This window comes from Rhinatrema bivittatum, chromosome 1 (assembly GCF_901001135.1).
Source record: "Rhinatrema bivittatum chromosome 1, aRhiBiv1.1, whole genome shotgun sequence".
Lineage (NCBI taxonomy): Eukaryota > Metazoa > Chordata > Amphibia > Gymnophiona > Rhinatrematidae > Rhinatrema > Rhinatrema bivittatum.
The window spans coordinates 750,685,082-750,701,935 of record NC_042615.1 but is presented as its reverse complement, the minus strand read 5'-3'; the positions used below and the strand labels follow the sequence as shown (position 1 = coordinate 750,701,935).

At 43.8% G+C, this 16,854-nt stretch overlaps 1 protein-coding gene across 5 annotated transcripts in view; it reads right to left on the bottom strand.

The window, feature by feature from the left end:
* Window positions 1-16,854, bottom strand: part of CPLANE1 (ciliogenesis and planar polarity effector 1) — a 453,269-nt gene that overhangs the window by 377,725 nt on the left and 58,690 nt on the right. The window lies entirely within an intron of this gene.

The window sequence follows — 16,854 nt, the reverse complement described above, 5'->3', positions numbered from 1 at the left end:
TCTACTCCTTAGAAAAGACAAGCACAGTGATAGCATAACAGCCACAGAGAAATTTCTGAAAATAAGAAGGCATCCTTATTTTGTTTTGTGGGGAGGCTTTTTGATCCTCCCCCTCTTCACTGGGAAACAGGGCTGGGACATCCAGTTTCCCATTCTCCACAGATTTTTCCTTCAGAGACCACTGAAATTCAGGAAGAAGGACAAAGATCATGGAGACCTCCCATAGGATCTCCTCCAAAAGGGTCCAGGACATAGGCTGGGTGACTGAGATTTAACAATTGTACTCAGGTAGGATTTTTCCAGTTCTAATGGGATTCCCCCACAAGTAAGGTTTCCCTGGCCCCCTGGGACAGCTTATGCACTTAAAGCACAAGTGATAAACTCAGTACCAGGAACCTGAGAGAAAGGACACATACCCAGAGGAAGATTAATATCTATAAATCAGACATCTGTAATCTCACACATTTGGATAAAATTGGACTATGATTTAACTTTAAAGAATCAGTAATGAGACATTACGACTTACCTGATAATTTCCTTTTCTTTAGGACTGTCAGATGAATCCAGAACAAGTGGGTTATGCATATCTACCAGCAGATGGAAATGGAGCAAACTGACATCACAGTATATATACCCCTGCAGTGACATCAGCCTGCCAGTATTCTCTTCAAAAGCAACTGTGGGCAGACTAGCAAAAAACTTGATTAAAAGCAGATAAACATTTCAATACTTGGCCAACAGGCAACACTGAGCTCAGATAAGAATGTAATAACATTAGTCTAGGGACTGAACTAACACTTACCAGTAATTACAAACTTACTGGCCTGCTCTTGGACACGCTTGGACTGCTCTTACCAGTAATTACAAACTTACTAGCCTGCTCTTGGACACGCGTTTCCCTTACCCCTTATTCAGTAAGGGGAGGAAAATGCGCGTCCAACCCGCGGCACCTAATAGCACCCTCAACATGCAAATGCATGTTGATGGCCCTATTAGGTATGCGCCCGGGATACAGAAAGTAAAATGTGCAGCCAAGCCGCACATTTTACTTTCAGAAATTAGCGCCAACCCAAAGGTAGGCGCTAATTTCTTCCGGCACCGGGAAAGTGCACAGAAAAGCAGTAAAAACTGCTTTTCTGGGCACCCTCCACGGGTTTGACAGCCGACGCTCAATTTTGCTGGTGTCGGTTCTCAAGCCCGCTGACAGCCACGGGCTCAGAAACCGGACGCCGGCAAAATTGAGCGTCTGGTTTTCGGCCCGACAGCTGCAAGCCAAATTTATTTATTTATTTATTTATTTATTTTACTTTTTTTTACTCAAAGTCGGAGGTCCCGAAGAGTAAAAAAAGTTAAAAATAAATAAATAAATTTGAATTTGGCCCGCAGCTGTCGGGCCGAAAACCAGACGCTCAATTTTGCCGGCGTCCGGTTTCCGAGCCCGTGGCTGTCAGCGGGCTTGAGAACCGACACCAGCAAAATTGAGCGTCGGCTGTCAAACCCGCTGACAGCCGCCGCTCCGGGCTAAAAGGAGGCGCTATGGACGGGCTAGTGTCCCTAGCGCCTCCTTTTGCCCGATTCTACCGCACCACCTCATTTGCATACTGTATCGCACGCACCGGCGAGTGGCCATTCGCCCGCTCTCCCGCGCTTTTACTGAATCGGCCTGTTAGATTGGAGGCCCTCTGGGGATAGTGAAATATTTACAGTACCTGAATGCAATCCACTTTGAAGCGCTGAAAAAAAGTGTGAAAAGCGGAATATAAATATAATAAATAAAATACTGTAATACGTAGTCACCCAGGAGGAACATACTACAATCATTCGGCAGCCAAGGGAGGGAAGCTGGATTCATTTGACTGTCCTAAAGTAAAGGAAATTAATCGGGTAAGTAATAAATTTCTCATTTCTTAGCATCCAGTCAGATGAATCCGAAACAAGTGGGATGTACCCAAGCTACTCCTGAATAGGGCGGGAGGCTGCCTGCAGTTCAGTAAAAACTGAACTTGCAAAGGCTGCAACCTCCCGGACCTGCACATCCAGACAATAAAACCTGGAAAAGGTGTGTAAGGAGGACTATGTTGCCGCTCGGCTATTGTCAATGGGAAACAACAATCTAACTTCTGCCGATGACACTGCCCAAGCCCTAGCAGAATGAGCTTTAACCTGACTAGGAAATGCTTGCCGGCATCAACGTATGCTGCCGTGACTACCTCCTTAATCCAGCGGGCTTTTGGAGCCCGCAAAGCCAATTCTCCTTGTTTAGTACCGCCGTGAAGAACAAACAGGTGATCTGTTTTCCATAAAGTCTCAGTAACCTCCAGATACCGGATGATATGTCTCTTGACATCCAAGAGTCTCTCTCTCTCTGTCCAGGGATGGCAGGAAGATGGACTGATTTAAGTGAAATTCAGAGACCATCTTTGATAAAAAAAAAAAGAAGGAAAAGTATGCAGCTGTATCACCCCTGGAGTCACCGGAGGAAAGGCTCCTGGCAAGATAAGGCCTGCAGCTCGGAAACTCTCCGCACAGAACATACTTCCACAAGAAACAGCGATTTCAAGGTCTATAACCGCAAGGCCAGGCCATGTATCGGTCTAAATGTAGGACCTGTTAAGCAATCCAAGACCAAATTTAGACTCCACAAGGGTATTGGAAACCACAAGGGAGGACGAAGATGTTTCACCCCTTTCAGGAAACGGCCACATCAGCATAAGCTGACAAGGAACCACCATTCACCTGACCCCTGCAACAGGTGAGAGCCGCTATTTGTACCTTTAAGGAATTAAGGGCCAAAAACCTTTATACAAGCCATCCTGCAAAATTTCCAAAATGAGCAGGATCTTGGCTGAAAGAAGAAGAGTACCTTGATCCTCACAACAGGCCTCAAACACTCACAAAACTCGCACATAGGCCAAGGAAGTGGAGAACGTTCTAGCCCTAAGCAAGGTGGAAATCCATGTTTCAGCAATTAAGCCCTCTCAAGCGCCATACCATAAGACAAAACAGGGTCGGATCTTCGTGAAGAACCAGATCCTGACTTAGCAGGTTCCTGTATTCCAGAAGCCGAATGGGAAAGACCCTCAGGAGCCACCGCAAATCTGCATACCAAAGCCAACTGGGCCAATCTGGAGCAACCAAGATCACAAACCCTCTGTGGCACTTGATTCTTCGGATCAATCTGCTCGACATGGGCCATTGAGAAAAGGCATACAGCAACTTGTCTTCTGGACAGTCCTGCACTAGAGCATCAATCCCAAACGACTTCAGATCTCTTCTGCGATTGAAGAATCGTGAAGCCTTCACATTGCAAGATGTCGCCAGGAGGTCTAGGAACAGGGGACCCCAACAATCAAGAATCAGCTAAAACGCCTCGTCTGACAAAGCCCATTTTCCTGGGTCCAGACTCTCCCTGCTGAGAAAGTGTGCTTACATTGTCTTTTCCTGCTTTGTGTGAGGCTGAGATCATCTTGAGATGCACTTCTGCCCATTCCATAAGCTGATCTATTTCCTGCGATACTTGCTGGCTCTTGGTTCCTCCCTGCCAACTGATGTAAGCCACAGTGGTTGCACTGTCAACATTATCCAGATTGATCAAACCTGCAGCCTGTCACTGAATTGCAAATATGCCAACCGGACCGCACTGGCTTCCAGACACTGTATTCTTCTGCTCTTGTGCTGTCAGTTCCTGACAGTGAGCTCCCCAACCAAGAGGCTCACATCTGTTGTCAGTACTAGCTAGTCCGGTGGTGCTAGGGAAACTCCTTTCCTTAGATGATCCGCCTGCAGCCACCACTGTATCCAACCTAGGCGTCCAAAAATGAGGCATCCCATGCTTAGGCATCCAACTTAGGTTAATTTCTGAGCAGCTGGAAAAAGTGTACCTCTGTATACCCTCCGACTTAATAATATCTTAAGCATTTAGGGGCGGATTTTAAAAGGCGCGCGAATAGCCTACTTTTGTTTGCGCTCCAGGCGCAAACAAAAGTACGCTGGATTTTAGTAGATACGCGCGGAGCCGCGCGTATCTGCTAAAAACCTGGATCGGCGTGCGCAAGGCTATGGATTTTGTATAGCCGGCGCGCGCCGAGCCGCGCAGCCTACCCCCGTTCCCTCCAAGGCCGCTCCGAAATCGGAGCGGCCTCGGAGGGAACTTTCCTTTGCCCTCCCCTCACCTTCCCCTCCCTTCCCCTACCTAACCCACCCACCCGGCCCTGTCTAAAACCCCCCCTTACCTTTGTCGGGGGATTTACGCCTCCCGGAGGGAGGCGTAAATCCCCGCGCGCGAGCGGGCCTCCTGCGCGCCGGGCCGCGACCTGGGGGCGGGTACGGAGGGCGCGGCCACGCCCCCGGACCGCCCCGGGCCGTAGCCACGCCCCCATACCCGCCCCCAAAACGCTGCCGACACGCCCCCGAAACGCCGCGACGACCGGGCCCGCCCCCGAAACGCCGCGACGACCGGGCCCGCCCCCGACACGCCCCCCTCGGAGAACCCCGGGACTTGCGCGCCGGGAGGCCTATGTAAAATAGGCTTCCCGGCGCGCAGAGCCCTGCTCGCGTAAATCCGCCCGGTTTTGGGCGGATTTACGCGAGCAGGGCTCTGAAAATCCGCCCCTTAGTGTGTTCTGGAAAATCAGAATATTCTAAATTTATAAGCCTACTTAAATCTCATGGTTTTAAATTGGTTTCTTCTGTGTACAGCAGTAAAAATGTGCAAATTGCTTCCAAAATATCAGTTATTGATCAATCTCCACTTACTCTACTTCACTGATTTTTATTATGTACTATCACTGTAAACAAGTGACTATATTTATTTCGTAAATTTGGGCTGTGTCCTTTGAAGAAAGCATAATAAATATTAGGTTTTGGTGAATGTGTACATACACAGGGTTGAGCAATTTAATCATGATTCCATATTACAATGTCAGACATTATCCTATGGTCGAGGTTTTCTACATCTCCTCTTCAGGTTGCTAAGAAACAATATAGGGAAATCACAAGAAAATTAACAGAATTATTCTGACTCTTTTTCTGCCTTATGAGTGTTAGGATTTCCCCTGTTATACCTCCTTATCCTACCTTCTTGTCTTCTGCAATATGCCTCCCCACCAGCAGAGGCCCTCAGTAAGCCATTCCTCTAGCCTTGACAAGCTCTTCCTCTCTGCCCTTGCCCCACCTCAGCCTCAGCACTATGTAAACCAGCCTTGCCTGTTGTCTTTATTTATTTATTTAAATGATTTATATACCGGAGGTTCCTGTATAGTATACATATCACCCCGGTTTACAAAGAACAGTAACTATCGCTAAAAATATAGCGGTTTACATAGAACATAGAACATAATAAAAGAAGTTTTTACATTGAACAAATCTAAGTAAGTAAAGTTTTTACATTGAATAAATTAATTGAAGCAAATAGTGTATGATATTTAACCGTTAATAAACAAGCAGTTAATAAATCAATGAATAACATGGAAAAATATGAAGTCAATATGAGTATATGTATGTAGTATGTATGAATTCAGCATGTGTAAATTTCTGATTGAATAAAATAATAGATCTGAATAAAACGTTGTGGGCTTGAAAATACTTTTCTTCGTGTTCTTGGCTCTAAGGGAAAGCTTGTTTGAACAGCCAAGTCTTAAGTTTCTTTTTAAATGTAGGGTGGCATGTTTCCAAACGAAGGTCTGGAGGGAGCGAGTTCCAAAATGATGGGCCAGCTGTGGATAATGCACGTTTCCTCAAAATGGATTTCGCCGGTTGTGTGATTAGTCTGTTTTGATAGGCGCTTCTGGTTGGTTTCACGGATGTGTGTAATCGAATTTGAAATGTTAGGTTGAGAGGTGCGATGTTGTGTAAGGCCTTATGAATCATCATATTGTGTAAGGCCTTATGAATCATCATGTATCCTCCTATAAGAGATTCTTCAAGCTTAACCCATTGTTTTACGTAGGTCAGTCTATGAATATCTGGAATGGCAGCAAGCTGCGCAACTACATAATAATGTTCTCATGATGTCACTTCTGGTTCCATGACCTGACCCTTGTTCTTGCCTTGAGGCCCTCAGGCCTATCCTGCCTTGTTTTCTGTCTTGAGGCAGTTTGGCTTATTCTCTCTTGCATCCTACTTTGAGGCCTAGGGTCTATTCTGTCTATTCCAAGCCTTGCTGCCTTCGAGCTTCTATATTCCTTGTTCAGTGTTTCCCCTGTCTGCCTTGCTTTAAGTTTTGCCCTAGTCTGCCTTGTTGGTCTTGTAATGTCTGCTCCAGTATCCTGTCCAGTCCTGCCTGTACCAGAGTCTTGTCTTGTTTGCTCCAGTATTCAGTTCAATCATTCCTGTATCAGAGTCTTGTCCTTGCCTTGCCTTGTGTCTTGTCTAGTTCCAGGACCTGGTTAGTATCCAGCCTTGCCTTGTCCTGCTTGCCAAGCCTGCCTGCCCTGTCCTGCCTGCCTTGTCCAAGCCTTGTCTCCAGCCTGCCTTGTCCAAGCCTTGTCTGTCCAGCCTTGCCATGCCTACTCGTGTTCCTGCCTGTGTGGACTTACAACTGTGATGTACTGCCACCGCAGAGACCTACTGGCCCCCACAACCCAAGGACTCAACCTGCAGGGGAGGGGGGTGGCTAGGCAGAAGATCGGCCCTCATCTTGTTCCACCTGCCTTGCAGTCCCGTGCCACTCCCCAGGTGGATTTCCCAGACTCCAGGGCCCATAACAATGATCTCTTTTTATGAACAGGTCTTTAAGATCATGAGAGGTCTTGAACGAATAGATGTGAATCGGTTATTTACATGTTCAAATAACAGAAGGACTAGGGGGCATTCCATGAAGTTAGCAAATAGCACATTTAAGGCTAATCGGAGAAAATTCTTTTTCACTCCGTGCACAATTAAGCTCTGGAATTTGTTGCCAGAGGATGTGGTTAGTGCAGTTAGTGTAGCTGGGTTCAAAAAAGGTTTGGATAAGTTCTTGGAGAAGTCCATTAACTGCTATTAATCGTTTACTTAGGGAATAGTCACTGCTATTAATTGCATCAGTAGTATGGGATCTTTTTTTTTTTTTTTCAATTTAAATTTTATTGAATTTTCAAAAATACAAAACACCCAGTCAGTGCCAACAAACAAAACTACAACATCATAGATAGAATAAACATCGTGCATACCAATCAAGTATACAGTTTACATTTGGGTGTGTATAACCCTCAGAATCCCCCCCTCCCTTCCCCTCCATGAGCCTGACCCATAGGTAGTAACTTAGAATAGCCTTAGAGGATAAATGGAAATGTTAGTGGGGGCGAAAAAGGGAATAAGACAATCAAAGGAAAAATAAAAGAGGCAAATAAGGGATATCAGGAAGATAAAATCTAAGTGGACCTTTTAGCTGTAAGGTGAACCATGCAAGATTAAGAATTCACTGCTCTGCTTGTTTTGTTTCCCATGTTAGGTAAAGAGCCCACGCTTTCTGAAATTTATGCGAGGAGTCATGTAGTTCGGCTGTGATGGCTGCCATTTTACAATAAAAATGTGTTTTATGCTGTACGATTGCTATAGAAGGTGTCGTATTCTGTTTCCAATAACTGGCTATGGTTAACCGAGTGGCAATAAAAACTTGTTGACAAAAAGCCATGTGTGATTTTTCCATAGGAATGTGGGGATATAGAAAGAGCATGAAGCCGGGGTCAAACAGCCCCTGAATGCCCAAAATACGTTCCAACCATTGTGCTACAAGCCGCCATAGCAGAGATATCTTGTTACAAGACCACCAAGTATGAAAAAAGGTGCCTGTTTGACCACAACCCCACCAGCATTGATCACTTACATGGGGATATCTTTTGTGTAAAGTCCTGGGGGTGAGGTGCCATCGAGTAATCAGCTTATAACAGTTCTCCTGCAGTATGGCCGATACTGAGCATTTGCGTGCATGAGTGTAGATTTGTGTCCAAGACTCGGGGCTGATAGTGTATCCTAAGTCCGCTTCCCATTTTGACTGATAAGGATAAAGTGGGGCGTCGGGGCCCAAAAGTAAATTATACAATTTAGATATCGTCCCTCTTTGTTTGTCTACATGCTCGCAAAAGTGTTCAAAGAGGGTCTTGCCAAGCGCCAAGTCCTGGGATATGATGGGAGTCCTCAGGAAATGAAGGAGCTGACCCCCCGCTAAAAAATCTTGCCGAGGAAGGTGGTACAGAGACTGTATATCTGCCCAGGACATGAGAGTACCCCCACTAAGTAAATGCTCCATCTTAATAATCCCATGTCGATGCCAGGTCTGAAACGCGCTATTACCTTGCCCGGCTGGGAAGAGAGAATTATAATAGAGGCGAGTGGAATAAAAGTAATTCCTGTTGCCTACAAGGCGCATTTTCCACTTAGTCCAAATTTTTATGGTAGTATCTAGAGCTATAGGAAGTTCCCGGATAGGTAACCATGTATCCCTAGGTTGCCAGAAAAGAGCCTTGAGCGGGTATCCTCCTATAAGAGATTCTTCAAGCTTAACCCATTGTTTTACGTAGGTCAGTCTATGAATATCTGGAATGGCAGCAAGCTGCGCAACTACATAATAATGTTCAATGTTTGGAGCCCCTAACCCTCCTCTCCGCCATGGTTGTTGCAGGATGCGTCTGGCCACCCTAGGGGGTCGTCTTTTCCAAATGAAATCAAAGAGAATTTTTTGCCATGATCGTAAAATGGCGCTGCTTAAGAAAATAGGTAGTGTAGTAAACAGATATAAGAATTTAGGCAGAATATTCATCTTTACGATTGCTACTCTACCTAGCCATGAATAAAAATCCCTATCCCATATTCATAAATCTGTTTTCACTTTGTCTACTAAGGGTGTATAATTGAGATGAAAAAGGCGGTGGATGTCAGGGCCAATATTAACTCCCAAATATTTAATTGATTTATGTGCAATTTTGAATGGGTATGTCTGTTGGATAGTCGCAATGGTAGCTGGGTCCGCCGAAATATTAAGGAGTTCAGTTTTATCTAAATTAATTTTGAAGCCTGAAACTGCACTAAAGGCTGATATCTCTTTCGTAACACCTTGCAGAGAAATTAAAGGATTAGTTAAGGTCAAGAGTATATCATCTGCAAATAAAGACATTTTCAAGTTGTTAGTATCAATGGCCACCCCTTCTATCTGTGTGGAAGCTCGAATGCGAGTAGTAAATGGTTCCAGAAATAGGGCAAACAGTAGAGGTGACAGGGGACATCCCTGTCTCGTGCCCCTCTGCACCAAAAATGGATCACCATAACGTCCGTTCACTTTTATCCTGGCCCCCGGGTTATGATACAAACATTTGATCCAGCCCAGGAATCTCTCCCCAAAACGCATTTTAAGTAGAGTAGCAAATAAGAAATCCCAATGTACAAGGTCGAAGGCCTTTTCGGCATCGACGGCTAAAAGAATTAAGGGTGTTTGTTCACATTGAGCCCACCATAAAATATCAATCACTTTACGGACATTATCCGCTGCTGTCCTTTGAGGTATAAAACCCACCTGATCTTTATGTACCAATTGTGCGAGAATGACATTAAATCGATTAGCTAGAACTTTAGCAAACAGTTTAAGGTCAATGTTCAGCAAAGATATAGGACGATAAGAGCCACACTGAGTGGGGTCACGTCCCGGCTTCGCTATGACTGTAATTCCAGCAACATTTGAGTGAAGAGGTAGATGTTCATCTTCCGATAGGCTATTAAAGAAGTCTACGAGAGGGTCCAATAGTTGTGCTTGGCATTGTTTATAGTAAATCCCAGTGAAGCCGTCAAGGCCAGGTGATTTCCCACTTTTCAGATCCTTAATAGCTGATTGCACTTCCATCATAGTAATCGGTGCGTCCAAATAGGCTTGTTGCTCATCGGACATGGTAGGCAACGTGAGAGATGAGAGATAATCTTGAATGTCCGCCTGTGTAATGTTAGTAGCTTTACTATATAGTGCTGAATAAAATTCGGTAAAGCATTTCCGGATATCGTTACTGGCGGTGTGAATATGTCCCGTTCTGTCTTTGATTTTTGCAATGTTATTAAGGAGCTGACGCTGTTTAAGCCTTCTAGCTAAGACCCGTCCCGCCTTATTACTGCCCTCGAAATGTTTTTGCTTGATTTTGTCTAAATCATGAGCAATTTGTGTAGATTCCATTATATGTAATTCAGAGCGAGCTGCCTGAAGTTGGTGGAGTAGCGTGGAAGTCGGTGATCTGACATGCTGTTGCGTTAAAGATGTGATTAAATGTAAGAGGTCTAAGCGTCGTCTTTCCCGTTGCTTTAACGCCGTTGCTAGTGCAATAAGGCGGCCTCGAATAACCAGTTTAGAGCATTCCCACAGAGAACTGGCCTTCGGCACCGATCCTCGGTTGAGAGTGAAATAGTCTCGAAGAGCCTCCTGTATCATAAGGAGGTGGTCCTTAGACTTTAAAAGGTCTTCCCTGAGACACCAAAAATGGAGACCAGAGTCTGAATCAGTGATGTCCAAGACAATCCAGACTGGTGCGTGATCCGACCACGTGATTGTGCCAATATCTGCATCAATTACCAAATTTTGCAGGTGTTTGTCTATGAGGAAGTAGTCCAGTCTAGAGTACATACTGTGTGGGTTGGAGTAAAATGTATATGTCCGTTCATTAGGGTGTCGTTGCCTCCAAATGTCTACAAGACTCCAGGTGTGCATCAGGTGCGACAGTTGGGAGGAGGCTTTCCACCCCGCCGCCGTCTGCCTGTTGGAGGTGTCCACTCTCGGGTTACGTACTAGATTATGATCCCCACCCCAGAGGATTTGGCCTTCAGCAAAAGTCAGCAATTTCTCATGCACAGACTGTAAGAAGAGATCTTGACCCACATTTGGCGCATAGATGTTAACAAGGGTGAGAGTGGTGTTATCACATAGGATTTTTAAAAACTGAAAACGTCCTAAAGGATCAGGATAATGGTCTTTTACAGTGAAGGTCACTTTGTTAGCTATCAGGATACCCACTCCAGCATACTTGGAGTTCTTGGTGCTAGCTGCAAGGAATACATTTGAGAAACCATGGAAGCGTAACAGTCTTTCATGCCGTTTGCGGGCATGTGTTTCTTGAATAAGAGCGACGTCGACCTGATGGGTGAGCAGGTCGCGGGCTAAGAACTGACGTTTCGTATGAGAATTGAGCCCCTTAACATTAAGGGACCAGACTTTCAGAGCCATGATTCTTCCAGAAAACGGTTCCTGAGTATCCCCAAATAGACATTAAAGAAAACAAGTATCCCCACATAAATGTCAGATATGGAGCGTCACCCAGCAGATTGTGGCTCATGGATGACGAATTCCCCCTCCCATCCCAATTCCCAATCTCTTGCATCCACCCGCTGGATACCTCCCATCTCAGGGGTCTTAGCCACCGGTGGGGGGGAAGCCGCCTACCCCGTGACGTGGAAGTAGTAAAGAAAATTGTAGACAAAGCCTTAAATTGCAAAGTAAAAGTCTAATAAACACCCATCATCTGAGCAGTACCTGGTGCCCGCTGAAGGTATTCAGAAAAAGACGAACACTTCTCTAGTCAGGGCACAGTTGTTGCCTGGGTAGATTGAGCAGAGCCTCTCTGGTGTTCCAGTCGTCTAGAATTACCAGCTCGCTGCCATCTTGGGGTAATAGGTAGCCTTCGAGTTTTAGATTGTGAAGAGACAGCTGGGGTTGGTGAAGGTAGGTGAGCTTTATCAAAGGCATCCGGACGCCTCTTCCAGGTCTCGAACCCTGTAGGTTACCCCATCTACTGAGAATTGTAAACTGAATGGAAAAGTCCAACGATAGCGGATATTTTTATCCCGTAGAATAGTGGTAGCAGGGCGCAAATCAAATCTTTTGCACATGGTCGAAGCCGCGAGATCATGAAAGATATGCAGTTTATGATTTTCCCATGTCCACTCTGTCTGTTGCCTGGAAGCATTATAGATAAGAGTTTTTTCCTGAAAAGTCTGCAGGCACGTCAGTATATCTCTAGGCCTTTCAATATTACGGGATCCCTGTACCCGATAAGCGCGTTCGATGTGAAATGTTTTGGTGCCCGCTGCTATCGCCGTCTCCCCGCCATCTGCAGTGAGAAATATAGCTTGAAAAATTTTAGTGACCACATCCGTGCAATTAGAGTATTCTGGGAGCTCGGGGACCCCTCGGATTCGAATATTATTACGACGGGATCTATTTTCAAGATCCTCCACTTTTTCGTGTAACATTTTGAGAGAGGCCTGGGCTAGTTTCGAGTCATCCGCCATTTTGTGGATATCCTCCTCGTGTTGTTCAACGCGGATGTCGAGTTCATCAACGCGGTGCTCCACCGCCGCTAATTCCTCCCTTACCTCGGAGATAGAAGTCAGCAGTTCCTGTTTGTGCTGTTTAAGGTCCCGTCGTAGATCTATGAACCATTCTCTGAGTTCTGTACGGATGGTAAGCTCCGCGAGGGACGCAGGAGCCGCATGGTCAGAATCAAGCTCCGAGGTCTCGGCGGAGGCCTGTTCTCCCGCCAGTGCTGCAGGGATATCAGGCAATTATAAGAAAACTGTGTGAGGTCCGGATTTTTGCGTTTCGCTGCCATCTCTGCTCGTTCAGGCGAAATCCTAGGGTGTTATTAGCTGAGAAATCGAGCTATTACGTGTTGTTTAGGCTTTATAAAAGAAACATCGCAGGGAGCTATTGCTTCAGGCGGCCATTCCCGACGGTGATGTCAGCGCGCCCCGTATGGGATCTTTTTAGTGTTTGGGTAATTGCCAGGTTCTTGTGGCCTGGTTTGGCCTCTGTTGGAAACAGGATGCTGGGCTTGATGGACCCTTGGTCTGACCCAGATTGGCAATTTCTTATGTTCTTATGAACATATAAACAAATGATTATTAAAAAGTACTTATGATGCAAGCTATAAATTGCAATGGGAAACTATCAAGATAAACTGTTATTAAGTTTTCAAATAGCTAATACATTATGCCAAGTTGAGGATGCAACTAGCATCGAAAGGCATTATGAACAGTACATGAGGAGAAGAAGAGAAAGATCAAGAGCGCCATTTTCTCAGTTCTTGGTTAATTATATTTTAACCAATTTTTTTTAAGTCATATTTTAAAAAGTGGTCAATGTGGTACTTCTACTGTTACTGCAGAAGGGGTTGTCCATCACTTTGTGGAAAATTTTAATTTCACCACAAGCAGATGACAGTGCTACTTTAAGAACTGATTTTTCTTCATATAAAATCCTATCCTGCAGATCTGAGTTAAAGCTATCATTAGAGAAACACTATGCATCTGAAAGCCATAGTTCAACCTAACCAAAAATATAAATTGTGTTAATTTACTCTGCCAAACGCGTATAACTATACCAAGTATTATGAACAAAGGATCAAGAGAAAACAAGATTGAAAATAAAATTGCACTCTTACATTGTCTCCAAGTTTGGCTGTTTCCTGAGTCTCTCTTGGATTGAATAAGAGAGCAAATAAAAAAAACAAAAAACTCAGTGACTGAACCAAGGGGATGTCAGAGAGTTCATGGAAGAGGGAAGATCTTTGGCTCTGTACATGCCACAAATAACATGGTCAGATATATATTTTTGAAATGTTTAAAAACCCTTATTGAAATTTATTCAATATACAATAAATATTTAACAGGTTGGGGATCCAACCTGAAAAAGCAAATCATCATAGTATAAAATGAACATTTAACATAGCTCCTATATAAACTTATCTTTTTCCTCATATACTATTGCTCTTTTGTAAGATTTTCAAACAAATACAAAAGGGGCACATTCATCTTGACAAACCAGCTTAACATAGCCAAAATACTTTTATAGACATTGAAATAACAGATACTTACATGGTCAGAATGTCAATTTTTCAGCAGGACAAACCCCTTACAAGAAAGAGAACTATGAATAAGAAACAAAGGAGGAGGAGAAGACAGACTCTTGAAAGCAGAAGATGTTAAGAAAAAAAAAAAAAAAGATTAAAATGTTTTTGAAATAGTAAGCATAGTATGCATTAGAATTAGGGCATCCCGACAGTAAAGTTCCAATAATTAGAAAAGTAGTCCAAGTGCCTGTAACTAAAAACTCACCTGAGCTAAAAAATTCTAACTTATCCCTATCAATTAAAAAGCAGAATGAAAATACAAACAAAAAACAAACTTTGAAATGTTTGTATGCTAATGCCAGAAGTCTAAGAAGTAAGATGGGAGAATTAGAATGTATAGCAGTGAATGATGACACAGACTTAATTGGCATCTCAGAGACATGGTGGAAAGAGGATAACCAATGGGACAGTGCTATACCGGGGTACAAATTATATCGCAATGACAGAGAGGAGCACTCAGGAGGAGGTGTGGCGCTTTATGCCCGGGATGGCATAGAGTCCAACAGGATAAACATCCTGCATGAGACGAAATACAAAATTGAATCTTTATGGGTAGAAATCCCTTGTGTGTCGGGGAAGACTACAGTGATAGGGGTATACTACCATCCACCTGGTCAAGATGGTGAGATGGACAGTGAAATGCTAAGAGAAATTAGGGAAGCTAACCAAATTGGTAGTGCAGTAATAATGGGAGACTTCAATTACCCCAATATAGACTGGGTAAATGTATCATCGGGTCATGCTAGAGAGATAACGTTCCTGGATGGAATAAATGATAGCTTTATGGAGCAATTGGTTCAGGAACCGACGAGAGAGGGAGCAATTTTAGTGGAGCACAGGACTTGGTGAGAGAGGTAACGGTGGTGAGGCCGCTTGGCAATAGTGATCATAATATGATCAAATTTGATTTAATGACTGGAAAAGGAACAGTGTGCAAATCCAAGGCTCTCGTGCTAAACTTTCAAAAGGGAAACTTTGATAAAATGAGAAAAATTGTTAGAAAAAGACTGAAAGGAGCAGCTACAAAAGTAAAAAATGTCCAAGAGGCGTGGTCATTGTTAAAAAATACCATTCTAGAAGCACAGTCCAGATGTATTCCACACATTAAGAAAGGTGGAAAGAAGGCAAAACGATTACCGGCATGGTTAAAAGGGGAGGTGAAAGAAGCTATTTTAGCCAAAAGATCTTCATTCAAAAATTGGAAGAAGGATCCAACAGAAGAAAATAGGATAAAGCATAAACATTGGCAGGTTAAATGTAAGACATTGATAAGACAGGCTAAGAGAGAATTTGAAAAGAAGTTGGCTGTAGAGGCAAAAACTCACAGTAAAAACTTTTTAAAATATATCCGAAGCAGAAAGCCTGTGAGGGAGTCAGTTGGACCGTTGGATGATCGAGGGGTTAAAGGGGCACTTAGAGAAGATAAGGCAATCGCGGAAAGATTAAATGATTTCTTTGCTTCGGTGTTTACTGAAGAGGATGTTGGGGAGGTACCCGTAATGGAGAAGGTTTTCATGGGTAATGATTCAGATGGACTGAATCAAATCACGGTGAACCTAGAGGATGTGGTGGGCCTGATTGACAAACTGAAGAGTAGTAAATCACCTGGACCGGATGGTATACACCCCAGAGTTCTGAAGGAACTAAAAAATGAAATTTCAGACCTATTAGTAAAAATTTGTAACTTATCATTAAAATCATCCATTGTACCTGAAGACTGGAGGATAGCAAATGTAACCCCAATATTTAAAAAGGGCTCCAGGGGCAATCCGGGAAACTACAGACCGGTTAGCCTGACTTCAGTGCCAGGAAAAATAGTGGAAAGTGTACTAAACATCAAAATCACAGAACATATAGAAAGACATGGTTTAATGGAACAAAGTCAGCATGGCTTTACCCAGGGCAAGTCTTGCCTCACAAATCTGCTTCACTTTTTTGAAGGAGTTAATAAACATGTGGATAAAGGTGAACCGGTAGATATAGTATACTTGGATTTTCAGAAGGCGTTTGACAAAGTTCCTCATGAGAGGCTTCTAGGAAAAGTAAAAAGTCATGGGATAGGTGGCGATGTCCTTTCGTGGATTGCAAACTGGCTAAAAGACAGGAAACAGAGAGTAGGATTACATGAGCAATTTTCTCAGTGGAAGGGAGTGGACAGTGGAGTGCCTCAGGGATCTGTATTGGGACCCTTACTGTTCAATATATTTATAAATGATCTGGAAAGAAATACGATGAGTGAGATAATCAAATTTGCAGATGACACAAAATTGTTCAGAGTAGTTAAATCACAAGCAGATTGTGACAAATTGCAGGAAGACCTTGTGAGACTGGAAATTGGGCATCCAAATGGCAGATGAAATTTAATGTGGATAAGTGCAAGGTGATGCATATAGGGAAAAATAACCCATGCTATAATTACACAATGTTGGGTTCCATATTAGGTGCTACAACCCAAGAAAGAGATCTAGGTGTCATAGTGGATAACACATTGAAATCGTCGGTACAGTGTGCTGCGGCAGTCAAAAAAGCAAACAGAATGTTGGGAATTATTAGAAAAGGAATGGTGAATAAAACGGAAAATGTCATAATGCCTCTGTATCGCTCCATGGTGAGACCGCACCTTGAATACTGTGTACAATTCTGGTCGCCGCATCTCAAAAAAGATATAATTGCGATGGAGAAGGTACAGAGAAGGGCTACCAAAATGATAAGGGGAATGGAACAACTCCCCTAAGAGGAAAGACTAAAGAGGTTAGGACTTTTCAGCTTGGAGAAGAGACGACTGAGGGGGGATATGATAGAGGTGTTTAAAATCATGAGAGGTCTAGAACGGGTAGATGTGAATCGGTTATTTACTCTTTCGGATAGTAGAAAGACTAGGGGGCACTCCATGAAGTTAGCATGGGGCACATTTAAAACTAATCGGAGAAAGTTCTTTTTTACTCAACGCACAATTAAACTCTGGAATTTGTTGCCAGAGAATGTGGTTAGTGCA